Genomic DNA, 15,124 nt, shown 5'->3' with positions numbered 1-15,124 from the left:
GTCAAACTGGGACTTACAAACAACTCTTATGTCAGCCTCTAGGAAATAATGCTTGGGTATGAGCCAATAAGATCATTCTACTATTGGGGAAAATGGTACTAGTAAAATTATTTTTGTTCCTTCAATCATAATGCTAATTTTTCAAAATGTTCTTAACTTTTTTTCAAGCTAAATAAAAATGGAGTTTTATTTTATTTTAAATGCTTTGTGATTGAAACAAGGTGGAGAAAATAAGTTGACTTAAGTCAAGTTCCAGTGAGTCTAAATGCAGACAGTTTCTACAACCATATATGATTATATAAATAAATGCTATATATAAATAATATAAGTATATAATATAATAATATATACATAAGATATACATAAATGCTTAGTAGAAATAATACACTTATTTAATATATGTACTATGACAGTATGTATTCAAAATTTTTTGCTGGGAATTTACAAATACCATTGATTTCATTTAAAATATTCACAAAACCTTAATTATAATGTATTTTATGGGAAGAAAACTTATTATCACTTATATAATAGGAATATATATATATATACATATATATAAAGAGAGAGATTATATATATATATAGGTTATACACACACACACACACACACACAGCTATATGTATTAGCTAACCTAAAATACATATAATTTTAACTATGTCAGTAATACTTGCATTTTGGATTTGAGAACATTGTACTAGGCACTAAGAGATAATGCAATTTAACTAGTATGTATTATCTCATATAATTTATAAGCATACATGAAAAATTAAGAAAATTAAAGAAATATTTACTAGTTGATATTTATGCCAAGTTATGTTATAGGAAATTGATGCATAAGTCAGGAAGCTGAAGCCGGAATTGGAGCCATGGTCAAGTGTAACAAAAACATTACATGAGAATGTGCTGAAAACATATGCAATGCAATTAATTGGTAAGGGTTGAGAAATGTCACATAGCCCTGTGCCTTTGACATTTTGGACACTTGATAGACATCAGTTGAATCAATGGTCATGTACTGGCACAATTTAGGAGCAAATGTTTTCTACGTCAAAGGGATAGCATTATACAAGGGAAACTCTAATTGGAAAATAAAGATGGTTGGGTAGTCAGCAAATTAATTTGGCTTAGGAAGGGTGCCATATCAAGGTTAAAAATGAATAAATGGTTAAACATTGCAGTGGGAGAATGAGATTGCATGGGCTGTAGCACTGGTGAGAGCTGGACAAGAAGTTCAAATTTATAGAGGAGTGGCTGTGTGGTGTTTGAAAGCGGTGGGGGGAGCGTGTGGCAGCTTGGGCATAATTGATGCATGCCTAGAGAATTGCTGAGTGGCTGGACCTGCATGAAATCTTTTTCCATATGACACTGAAAAACCTGCTTAGAAGAACAAATCTAAGTGAAATAATAGATGAAGAAAAAAAAAGAACAGGAAGAAAGGTATAGCTCTCTCCTAAGGGTAAGCTAGTGTTGTGACGGCTTACATTGGAATTTGTTTCCCAGCCTCTTTCTCTTTGGTCTCAAATCTTTGGATTTCTTTTAAAGAACTACAGAGAATATATATTTTTGAGGGGGTGGTGAGGAAAGGAGCATGGAAAGAGGAAGCGAGACAGAAAGACTTGATTAACTGGGTGACCATATAATTTCTTATACCATGTACACTACTTTTGAGAGTGAAATAAATAGCTCTTAATGATTATGCAGATACAACAAGAATGAACAGGATTAGAGGTAACTTTTGGTAAATCATTGCAGTACTTCTAACAGCGAGCAAAGTGGAGGGAGAGACGCTCCCTTTGTGCCAGCAGCCCCGCACGGCTTGGGCCTGGAGGGGAGACCCGGAGCAGCAGAGACCTCGGTGTCTGACCAACTCTCTGGGCACTGTGGTCAAGCCAAGTTCACACATAAACTAACCATCACACCCCTCAAGAGCCTGAGGAGGGCTGTTCATAGAGATTCCTTCTAATAGTACAGTTTGAAAAGAGGGAAAAGAAACTTGAAAAATACTACATGTCAGGTGTGGTTACCTGAGGTGACGTGATGAATATGGCACTTTATCTCTTTGGCACTTTATCTTCTCTGAAACTCAAAACCTCAGTCTAATCATGAGTGAAACACAGACAAACTCCATCTGAGGAGCATTCTACAAAATAATGGATCAGTACTCCTCAAACCTGCCAAGGCCATCAAAAACGGAATATCTTAGCAAAGGTCACACTCTAGGAAACCTAAGGAGACATGGTGACTAATTGTACTGCGGTGTCCTGGTTGGAATTCTGGTACACACACACACTGCTAGGTAAAAAAAAAAAAAAACACACAAAAAAACACTAAGAAATGTAAATAGTTTATGGGATTATTTTAGTAACAATATTATAATATTGATTCATTTATTGTGGCAAACATACTTGCTAAGTTTCTGTAAACCTAGAAATCTTTTAAAAGAAAATGTTTATTACAAAAACAAACAAACAAAAAGCTGTGTAAATTTTTACATCAGAGAGGATTTTAAACTAGAAAGCCTAAACCTTCATAATATTATTTTTCTCATTTCAAAAGATTGCAGAGAGAATAAATTTAAAAAATGAATATGTAAGAGTTACTAACAAATTACCTGTCACATAGTATGAGCTCCATCACTTTAATTTCCTCACTCTGCTCACATCTCTTCAGCAAACAATATTAGGTTTATTATTATTGTTATTTTCAGTAAAAGGGCTGACAATGGTTATTGAGTCTTTGAGAAAATTATATTCAAACCCACAGCTCTGCTGTACATACTTATTTTAAATCTCCATTAAATGCAGGGGATCCCTGGTGGTAGGGAAGCAATAAAATTCTCCGTGGAAAGAATAAATTTTCAATGCAGGTAAACAATATTCTCAGAACCTCTCAAAAGAAAAGACTAAAAGGAAAATAAATCAGATAACATATTTCTGGTGGAATGTGCTACTACATCCTTAAGCGAAGGTATGTTGAATCTGGCTGTCTTTGTGGTGTTGAGCAGATAAATCTCTTTTCCAGAACTCTCAGGTCAGCTCAAATGCAGAGCAGACACATTGAAGCCAGACTGCTTTGGTGGAGGAAACTCTGTTGGTGGTCACAGACACCAAGGATCCAGGTATAGGAAATTCTGAATTAGGCAGTCTCCAATTTGAATGTCCCCTGTATTACTACCCTACCCGAACTCTACCCCTCCTAGCCCCAACATACAGAAACACAGATTATCATACTATGCTTCCCCTTTCTCTCTCTCTCTCTCTCTCTCTCTCTCTCTTCAACAGTTTGGATTTCAGGTTGATTAGACTATCTATACACTCATAAATTTAAAAACAAACACAGATTAAGTGTGTATGCCTAAACTGGAAGTGCTCTCAACTTTCGGACAGATGGTCATGAATTCAAATAATATGCTTTGGGAAATCTAAACATATTTTATCTGCTTGCATCCTAGGCAACACGGAGCATTGCCTGCAGCTGGAGTCAATGCCTGCCCTGCAAGCCATTAGCTACCCCGTGGTTCTTGTTAAAGGAAATTATTTCCAACGCTGGGTCACGTGACTCAGCCCCACAATTCATCAGATGGCCCAAATGATGTGTGAGGAGAGGAGTTTGTATATACAGCAATACACACATGTACACATAAAATCTTAAATGTGTGTAAGCAATAAAAACACCCTAAAAAACTTTAAGAAAAAAATTTAAAAAGTATTAGGTGAAACATATGTCAATATCTTTACATTTTAGTATCTTCATTCCTGGTCTTGCATCAGAAATATTTAATAACACAATTTATTATAAAAGTTATTTTCCAAAGCTAGCAAATAATTTCTATATTACCCAGCTTCAAGGCAGTCAATTTTCAAGTTTATTAGCTATTTATTTAAAAGAGCTATATTGAACATTCTCAGTTTAGTACTTACATATTATCTGTACTTAAATGCAAATCCAATCAAATTTATACCATTCACCATTGGCATATAAATGTAAGCTACACATATAATCATATCTTAAATTAATAAAGCACTTTCTATTTCATAAGGAAGAGCATTTTCAACCACTGGCTCACTTGCTTTTCTCTCCACAATTCTAAGTTAAATGAAAATAGGTATTATTGTTTACATTTTATAGATATTAATAACTCATGCTTCTAGAATTTTTACCATGTTCCAAAACTGTTTAAGGATTTAAAAAATATTAAATCTTTAATTCTGACACACTTTCATGAGGTAGTACATTGTTAATACCCTCATTTTATAAATGAGGAAACTGAGGAATAGAGTAGGTTTAAGCATTTCATTCATAGTCATTCATATAATAACTACAAATTCTGATATCCAGATACAGGCTGTGTGTCTCCAGAATTTAGCAGGAATAAGTGTTATGTTGTTTTTATAGGATGAGAAACAAAACTGACCAACCAACAAAACAGATTGAATGAGTTGCTAAAACTCACAAAGCTAATTACAGTCATGAACGGTATAACAACACTTCAATGACAAACTCCATGTCTGACTGTGGTCCCATAAAACTATAATGGAGCTGAAAAATTCCTACTGCTGAGTGACAACATAGCCATCGTAACATAACGTCATAGCACAATAATTCCTCACGTGTCCGTGGTGATGCTGCTGTGAACAAACCTACGGCAATGCCAGTCCGATAAAATTCTAGCCCAGACGATTGTGTGCAGTACATCATAGTTGATAATGATAATAAATGAGTATGTTACTGCTTGATGTACTTACTATACTATAATTTTAATCATTATTTTAGAGTGGATTCTTTCTACTTATAAGAAAGTTAGCTATAATATAGTCACCCCGATAAATTTATTTAAAAAATATAACCAATATGTCCTGTCATGCCCATCGCAGCCTCATGTATCTCACATTTACCAGGTCTTATGATTGCATAATTTTCTCTTGTGTTTGGTTTAATCTCCTGTCATTATATACAGTAATGTTCTGTATAGGCTTGTAGCCTAGGAACGATAAGCTAGACCATGTAGCCTTGGTGTGTAGGAGGCTATATCATCCATGTAGAGTGCAAATTTACTCTGTGATGTTCACACAATGACAAAATTGCCAAAGGATGCATTTCTCAGAACTTACCACCATCATTAAGTGGTGCATGACTGCAGTAATGATTTGGGGATTTTGTACAACTCAAATAGGGTATATTCTTTCACTTCAGCCCTTATCATTTGACAGCTCCCAGGGGAGCGAACCTAAGCTGTCAACTGAACATTCCCCAAGGGCTCCCAGACTGTGAGAGGGTGTAGGCTGGGCTGAGGGACCCGCCCCCTGAGTGCACAAATTTTGCGCACCAGGCCTCTAGTGTAATAATAAGATATCAACCTAAAATGTTTCACTCTATGCCATATACCAGTGGTCAGCAAACTGCGGCCCCTTGAGTGTGGCTCTTCCACAAAATACCACATGCGGCGTGCACGTACAGTGCGATTGAAACTTCGTGGCCACACTCAAGGGGCCAAAGATCCGCATGTGGCTCGTGAGCCACAGTTTGCCGACCACTGCCATATACTTATTATATCTTCTCTCACCTAATGCTCTCAACAACTGTTAAGAGAGTTAAGTATCATTAGCATCCTCATTTCATCATTAAAACAACTGAGACACAGAAATATTAAGTAGCTTGTCCTTGGTTAAATGGTACAGTTGGGTCTGAAAGTCAGGCAGATGGACTCCAATGTCTGTAAAGCAGTGGTCCTCAACCTTGGCTGCACGATAGAATCACCTGAGAATCTTTTTAAAATCCTGATTTCTGGGCCCCGTCCTCCGGAAATTCTGTTTCCTTGTTACTAATGTTGTGGCCCCACCCCATAACAAAGAAACAGAATTTCCCGAGGTTGAGGCCCAGAAATCAGGATTTTAAAAAGATTCCCAGGTGATTCTAATGTGCAGCCAAGGTTGAGAACCACTGCTGTAAAGCCTTAGCTGCCTTATGACCAGATGAGATCAGTAAGAGAATAGAAAAAGAGAGATTACGCAAAGAAACATCCAAGGTGATGCCACAGGGTGATGCTTCTCCTCTTTAAGAACTGCCTCTGCCTCCCTTCATTACTTTCCACAATAATAACTAGAGTCAGAGCTCAGCATGAGCTGAGAAAAGAAGTGCTATTTCTGTTTGGGGTCGGGGAAACGATTATGCACTGGGAGAATTGCAGAGCCCAGCTGATATATGCTAAGACAGGAACTGGGATCACACTCATGGGGGTGAAATGTTAGATCATCAGGGACAGAAGTTCAGGTCAGACAGGGGAGTGTTTATTGGTAGAGTGGCACTCTCCCATGATCCAGGGTTGAACATCCTGGCAAGGGTGCCTGGGTTGAGTTCTAATACACTTCAGGAATGACTTGCTTTTCGTACATCACATATAGTTAATGAGATAACCATGTTGAAATGCTTTGGCAAATATTGAGGAAAAATATAGAAAGTTCAGAAAGATGGGCATGCTAGAATGGAATAATTCTGTGAAAGAAGATAACCAGCTTCTGTGTATGTTTCCCAAGAGAACACGGAAGACAGTTCTTTCCCGAAAGTGTTGAAAAGGAGAAACTCAGTGGTAGCTGCCCACTGTGGGCCAAATTAATGGTAGGAGACACTGTTATTGATCGTGGCGACCTAGTGTCAATAGGGATACACTGATTTTGAAAAATAAAAAGCCATGTGGTAGGAATTAATCATCAGAGGTAAGGTTTCATAATTAACAATAATAGACAGCGAGGCAATAATGGGGATGAGGAGACTCAATTTTTCAGGATCTCTGGCAATGGCAAACAGATCTTGATAATCATCAAGCTAGACATAAAAGCCAATGATGCTATTGCATGACTTAGATAAGAAAAAATGATTACGATATGAAAAATAAGAAATATCAACCACAGTAATGAAACATTACTGTCCCTCACATGCTTTTTAGATGTGAAACAATTCTCAGATCCAGACACTGTCGGTTGAAGGGGAGATCAGACTCACTTGAGAAAGAACTCTGCAATACTGCAGAAGGAACACAAAATACATATTTTCACTATCTTCTTCCTAAGGGGCCCTTGATATTTACCTAGGTAACTGTACACTGGGGTAAAAAGCATACACACAGACACACATACACACACACACACACACACAAGAATAATATATTTATTTCAAGGGCTCTTGGATACATGATCTGAGCTGAGCTGACACGGAGGCCAGGACAGCCAAAATACTGTCACATACTCCTTGCTAGACTAGAGTAGCTGTGGTCTGGTTAAAAATGGATTCCTGAGCAATGTCTGTGTTACAGTGAATTCAGTATACCCACTGGACACGCAGTCCACACTGTGGTTAACTTCCACAGTTCCAGAGTGCATATCTGAGATGGACATGCTTAGCTGTAGAGAGGCCTCTCAGGTTGTTTCCAGGATGTGTAACTAAGCGTCATGTGAGGATAAAACAAAATGTGAGCAGTCTCCAACCTGGAAAAGGGCCCTTATCAGAACCCAACCACACTGGTGTCCTTACCTCAGACTACCAGCCTCCAGAAATGGGAAAAATTTCTGTTGTTCGTAAGCCTCCTAGTCTATGGTACTTAGTTACAACCCAGAGTGAAGTCCATATTAACATTTTCAGAACTGACTGTAGGTTTGAACCAGTCTCTTATTTTTCCCATTTCTGAGACTCTCATTCAGTTCTGCTCTACTTCCTAGACTCTAGTTACACAAAATACAATCCATGGACCCTCAGCACTTGTGTCCCTTGGTGGTTTGTTAGAAATAAAGAATCAGACACTATCCTAGACCCATTGACCCAGAATCCACATTTTAACAAGATTCCACCCTATGTTTGCATGCTACCGTTTGAGCAGCATTGCCCTCGTTTGTCAAATGAACAATAAGCAACATTCCAATTATCAGCAGAAGCCAACACCTGCTGGGCAGGGCGTCCATGGATTCACAGGAGGATGCTTTCTCTAAGTGCGTGAACCTGGGGCACGCTACCATGGGGCTCGTGCCTACCAACTCCTAGTCTAGCAAATGTCTATTCAGTTGCTGCTGGAAGATTTCTGCCCTGTGGCAGGTAACTAAATGATGACCACATTTAGGGCTCTTATGGCACAGAAGCTATAATCACTGAGAAGGCCATCTTCTGAAGACTGTGTTAATGGCTCCCGAGCTCCCTTGGAGTTCATGAAGAACGTGTCATTAAGGCCGACGGCCTTTTCAGAAGTCCTCACCATGTCAGTTATCCGAGGACTGAAATTCGTGGACAGTGATTATAAGTTGGCTATGCCTTCTGACACATATTCTTTTAGTTTATTGATGTCTTATTTAATTAAGACCCATGTCTTTAGAGAGTTTTTCCTTGTATGTTCTGTGTGAAATAGAATGCAACCTTTATCTTCTTAGGTTTTTTTGTTTTGTTTTGTTTTTAAACTTCTTCATAATGGATAATACTTCTGGGCATTACATTAAATATTTTTAAAAATTATATTATGTCTCTGCAACTAGACTATAAACTACACGAGTGTGAGAAGTTGGTTGAATTCACTGAACTCTAGTGCCAAAAGTAGTGGATGGCACATTATTTGCACCTAATGCATACATGTCAAAGTAACCATCAGTGTCATTCTGCAGCTTCCACACCTCAGAAGGAGCCAGAAGGTTAGCAGTCTCCTCATGCATGAATAGTTTCCAGGCTTAATGCCAGCTTAGACCAAGATAATCCTCCACCCAAGAATTTTTAAGGCCTTACGTCAGTCTACACAGGGGTCTTCTGAAGCAACCTCAAGTAGGCACAACTGTAGAATGGCGAGCCAATGCTATGGTACCATTCCTCAAAATATGTTTGCTACATTTTCCCTCATCTGGACTCACTGAATTCTTCCCTCATGTCGCAGTAGCCGTGTGGGGAAATATACCAGTAAGAAACCAAAAAAATGCAGTGAAAATGTTTGACTATTAATTGTTACATTTACAACTCTACATGGAAGAAAAAAACATAACGGACCTCTATGAAGTACTTAAATCCTATACCAGACTCAAAATTAAATAAATAAATAAACAAACAAACAAATAAATAAATAAATAAAATATCTAGCGAAGGCAGAGACAAAAGTTAGAGAAAGAACGGTCAAGAAGACAAGAGACTCGGGATCAATAAGCAACATATAAGCTATGTTCACCCGGGACTGTTGTTCACTAGGACAGTAACAGGGAGGAAAATTGGGTGCTGACTTCGTTTCTATGGGACACCCAGGCAAGGAAATGATTTGAAGAATGATGCCATATGTTTCTTTCTATCGACTTTCCAAAAGCATTAGCTGCATATGCATGGATTTGTTTTCTATCACTCTATCATTTTAAGTACTAGACGTATTATTCATGCTTGCTTTTCTCATTTATCATCATTTGAGATGAGTTTGCAAATGATCCATTATCTCTTTGTATGGATTCTTTTTGCGGGCTTTCAAAGTAAATTAATCAGCACCTGCATAACTGTCTTTGTATTTATTCCAGCTTGTAAAGTTAAAAGGTTCCCAGAGGATGAGATTAATCATAAGCAACATGTGTTTACAAGCTACCTTGTTGTGACAAATACCATTGTGTCAAATACAGATGTATAAAATTAACTGATCAGAATGTAATCTAACATAGATTACTTTTCATTCTGCCAAGAAAAATGGCTTTGACATGTGGAACAATATTAACCATGAATGGATTTAATTTTAATGTGATTCTTAGTCATTTATAGAATCAGAATTACTCATTTTTAAAACACTTTTAAAAAATTAAATTTATCACCATGTGAGAAGTTATAAGTACTGTCAGAATATTTAAAGGTTTCCCTCATGCTCTTGCTCACACTCACGTCCTCAATATTCTCTCTTGCATTGTCTCACTGCCCCCAAAAGATTAATAGCGGTTTCATGTGTTTCACATGTGCAGGAGACTGCTTTGTCGAGGACAGTAAGCTTCTTTCTTCTGATCAATTTGAATAGTTCACTCATCTAGCTGTCCCTTTACTTTCCTTAAACACATAACTAGAAACAGACATTTTACCTTTTGTTTATGGAAAGAACGTCAAGGTCTTGGGTTTCTGGACAATCAATATAATACATGAGTTGAAACAGAAGGTAGACCAAACCATCAGGAGAAAATCTTGCCCAATTTAAAATCCTGCCTAAGGTTGGCTCTATTTTTCAATGCAAAAACTACACTTGCAATCTCTTTGTTCTTTAATACTTGGAGTTGAAAGAATCATGCCTGCCTCTTTAGGCTGGAGACGAAAACCACATTCAATTTCAGGAGATTTCAGATGATTCAATGAAATAAAGTTCAACAATTCTCTGAAAATTAAATTATTGGTACTGTTGGGTAGCCAGAAGTCTGGGTATTTTCTATATTTAATCAATTTTCCACTTCAATGTCATAGCAATTACTGTATCAATCTGAAATTATTTTGATATCTTTTTCAAACTCCATTTATTAAATAAAAGTCCCTATAGCTACTTGAAGAGTTATTCCCATATTGGCGATGATAGTTAGAACAAATACCATTGTGTCAAAGACTTTATCATCTAATATGATTTTAACTCATGATAGTATCCCTCAAGAATTTGAACAATTTCACTTTTTTTTTATATTGTATTTTTTTTCTTCTATGGCAGATTTGTCCAAAATATTTTACAATAAAATCAGATGATCACTAAAGAACTTTCTCTGTGTGTGTAGGAATTGTGTTCAGGCTCGGGTTGAAGTCCATTCCTCAGCACCAAGGTGTTGGATAAGTTAGGCCTGTATGAGAGGCAAGTCTGCAAAGATCTGGACTAAGTACTCTGCCTACAGATCAAACGTGTCTACCCCGTTAAAAAGTATGCGTGGCTACATTATCTTGTAGGCACCACTGAAGAGAGGATATGAGAAATCAAAAACATTGGGACCCTTCCGAGTTCTGTAACCACAAAGGTGACATATGTCATTATAATGAGGTGGTGTGTCCACTGCTCTGCAGTGCCCAAGATAAGGTCCAGTAACTTCAATGCAGACTTGAATGAGGCTACTGCAGCTCTTACCACAAACACTCAGAAATATATGTATTTAAAAATGTTTGTTGGACCTGACACCTTAAGATCCAAATAAAATCTTCACTGGGAAAGGGTTAAATTTCTACCTATAAAGCATATCTTATAAATTTCTTTGACACTTTGGGTTAAAATTTATTTAAAAATTACTGTGGGTATATTAATAAATAGTCAATCATTTATAGCTAGCTGCTGGTTAATAAGTTCTTTACCACTCAAAATCCATTACTGTTGCCTTTTTTTTAAAAAAAAACCACATAAAATGTGAACATCACTTTGTGTCTACAATATTTGAAAAGATTTAGCTTTTATTCTTCAAATGTACTACTAAAATACCCCCTACTAAGTGATGTGTTCTGGAAAACCATACTGCAAGCAACTGTACTTTTTATGTTATGCAGCCTAGCAAAAATACATAATGGGATGAACTGAGAAGCAGTGTGCTATTGTTTTTTAATCCTCACCTGAGGATATTTTTAGAGAGAGAAAGAGAGAAACATTAATCAGTCCACTGGTTGTCTCCCATATGTGCCCCTACCTAGGATCAAACCTGAAATCTAGGTATGTGCCCTGACCCAAAATTGAATCTGCAACCTTTTGGTGTATGGTACGACACTCCAACCAACTGAGCCACCGAGCCAGGGTGAAAATAGTATGTGTTTAATTAAAACCATTAGCAAAAAAAGAAGGCAATTTAATCTAGTGCAATGTCTGTAACTTGAATATTCAATAAAAACTTAATTGTTTTTCAAAGTTTCTGAATTATTTTTAAAGAGAAGCTTCTGCATATACACAAAAAGCTCCGTAAGTTAAAAAAAAGCTCCACAAGTAATATCTATAGATTTTAAATCATAAGCTAGAAAATTAATATTGACAAATCCATAGGAAATTTTGTTTACTTGACTCTTGTTTGACAGATTTTAACTGAAAATACAAACACATTTTGTCTTTAGTTATCCAGAAGAAGCTGACCTACTTCTGATATTGGGCTTAAAGCAAAATGAACTCGGAACTCTAATGTGCTATTTTCACCACCAAGAACTATACAATTCAAGCATGTAAAAGTAAGCAATGTTGTACTAAATATCGAAATAAGTCCACTCAAAGCTGGCCCCCCAAAAAGAGTAATTTGCCAAAGCAGATTCTGCTGTAAACAATTGGGCAGTGCTGGGAAACATAAAGGAAAGAGCAGATAATTTTCCTCGTGAGAAAATACTCGATTTCATCATTGAGAATCTGTTCAACTTTTTTGCGCATTTTCTTTTCCAAATGCTTTATATTTTTCCTCTTGGCCAGCCTTACAGATGTTTTCTCAACAACTACTGATTTCACACTGAAATGATGAAAGTGGAAGACATGGTATGAAAAATAATCTGTGTCTTTTAAGTAATTTATGATGTACAGATATGTCCTAAAAGGTTAGTGAAGAGGATATTATTTTTTTGGATCCTTTATTCCTTCCCTGTAGTCTCCCCTATTATCAACATCTCTCACCAAAGTTGCACATTTGTTACAAGTGATGAACCAATATTGATCATCATTATCATTCAAAGGGTATAGTTTACATTGTAGTGTTGTACATTCACGTTGTTGTACATTCCATGGATCGGGACTAATGTATAATGACAGGTATCCACCATTATAGTATCATACAGGTCAGTCCCCCCCCCCCTAAATTTTCTGTGCCCCACCTGTTTCTCTCTCCCTGCTCTCCATCCCTGGCAACCACTGACCCTTTTATTGCCTTCACAGTTATGCTTTTCCCAAAATATCACGTACTTGAAATCACATAGTGCATAGCCTTTTCATATCAGCTTCTTTCACTGAGTGATATGTATCTGTTTCCCCCATGTCTTTGTATGGCTTGATAACTCATTTCTTTTCAGTGCTGAATAATATTCCATTGCTTGGGTGTACCACAGTTTAATTATCCATTCAGCTACTGAAAGACGTCTTGGCAATTATGAATGAAGCTGCAATAAACATCCATGTCCAGACTTTTGTAGACCTAAGTTTTCAATTCCTTTATGTAAATACCAAGAGGCACACTTGATTGATCATATGGTAAGAACATGTCTAGTTACTGGTATATAAGAAATCGCCAAACTGTCTTCCAAAGTGAATGCTTCGTTCGGCATTCTGACCACCAATAAAATAGAGTTCCTGTTGCTCCACATCCTTGCCAGCATTTAGTGTTGTCAGTATCTAGATTTTGGCCATTCTAATAGGTATGTAGTGATGTCTTACTCATATTTTAATTTGCATTTCTGTAATGGCATATGATGTGGGACATCTTTTCACATGCTCATTTGCCATCTGTGTATCTTTGTTAAGGTTTCTGTTTGGTCTTTGGCTCACTTTAAAATCTTGTTGATTTTTCTTATTGTTGAGTTTTAAGAGGTCTTTGTCTTCAGCTATTGTTCACGTATAAAGGTTTCCAGCACCTTTACAACTCTGTTTACTTTCTCATACTTAATCCAGTTTGTTAGTTCTATGATAAAAATTGAATTATTTTCTGTTGACAGAGTCTGACAAGTTGACAGTTTGAAGCATATTTCTATTTATGTAAACACTAAGAACTTATTGGAAAGCAATAGAGGAAAAACTTGGAAAACCTCCACTAAAGTATGGCAATAACTTTTCCCTTGAAAGTATATTCCTTTTATCTTGTAGTCAAGTAAAAATCAACTTTAAAAAATGAATTTATATTAATTTAGTTCTACTGCAGTCTATTTGAACCTGAGTATAAAAATACAATACCATCCCATTAAATATAATCTTAATTTTCACATGCCTTGCAATATTTAAATGTGCTGTTGCAGTTACTCATGGTGATTTAGCTTTTTATTTTATCACCCACATTTGATAAGTATGTGTGTTTTTTTGTCTACTTTCCAGTTTTTGAATGTAGGCTTTCCTGAAAAATAGATGCTTATAATATTTGCATATACTGACTATATTTAGGAAAGGTCATATAAACAATCAATGGCAAAAAAAAGGTAGTAGTAGGATATGAGAGCTATACTAAGTCCATAAAAGCATTAAGTAATTTAGTAGAAGTGTATGAAATTTATGAAATATTTAGTAGAAGTAAAACATGGAAAGGTTTACCCATATCAATTTCTAAATACATGCCAACCATTCACATGAGGTTTATTTTCCTCAAGATTATAAAAATAATTACAGAATGGAATCTAGATAAGTCACCTGGGCATTTTCATAAAAAGGATCATGTTGTAGTGCTCAGAATCAGTTTTGTCTGAAGTTCTCCAATCTTACCTGAACTATGTATAATCTCAAGTGTATGTGCAATTGGGCTTTCATTTGCATTTCTCTTCAAAATATAGCAACCAAAAAGAAATAAAACAATAAAATTTTAAAACACATCTGCACATGGATTTTCATATAAGTATTTGCCTTACACATTGGTAGATATGTCTACAACTAACCAGTTACAAAGGATTATGATATAACCTCTGTGTAGTAAAATAAAAGTCAGTCAGAGACAGATAAGACCATATGATTTCACTCATATACGCAATCCAATGGACAAAATGAACCAACAATCAAAACAGAGACAAACTCAGAAAGAGCTGGTTGACAGCGGTTGGGGAGGAGGATGTTGGGGGGATGGGTGGAAGGGGTTGAAGAATTGAGCACACACACAAAAAAAGAGAGAAAACACAAATAATTGAATATTTAGTATCTTACATCACATATATTTTGATCTTTTTCTATAATTAAATTGGATTATTTATCCTATATAATAAAGAGCTAATATGCTAATTAGACTAGATCACAGAATGACCTTCTGAAACGACCTTCCGGACAACCTTCCGGTATGACCAGTGGGCGAGGCCATGGGGCCACGGGGCTGAGAGGCGGCCAGGCTGCGAGAGCCAAGCCCCTTGCACTAATTTGTGCATCAGGCCTCTAGTAGAGAAATAATAGCTTCAAGCTATTTCCCAAAATAGTTCAATAAATATTTTGATCTAAATTTTTCAGCTGTCCTTTTTTCTACTTTATTAATATCAT

The sequence above is a fragment of the Myotis davidii genome, unplaced genomic scaffold (assembly GCF_000327345.1).
Source record: "Myotis davidii unplaced genomic scaffold, ASM32734v1 scaffold438, whole genome shotgun sequence".
Lineage (NCBI taxonomy): Eukaryota > Metazoa > Chordata > Mammalia > Chiroptera > Vespertilionidae > Myotis > Myotis davidii.
The sequence above is the reverse complement of the archived record's forward strand: the minus strand, read 5'-3'. Positions refer to the sequence as shown.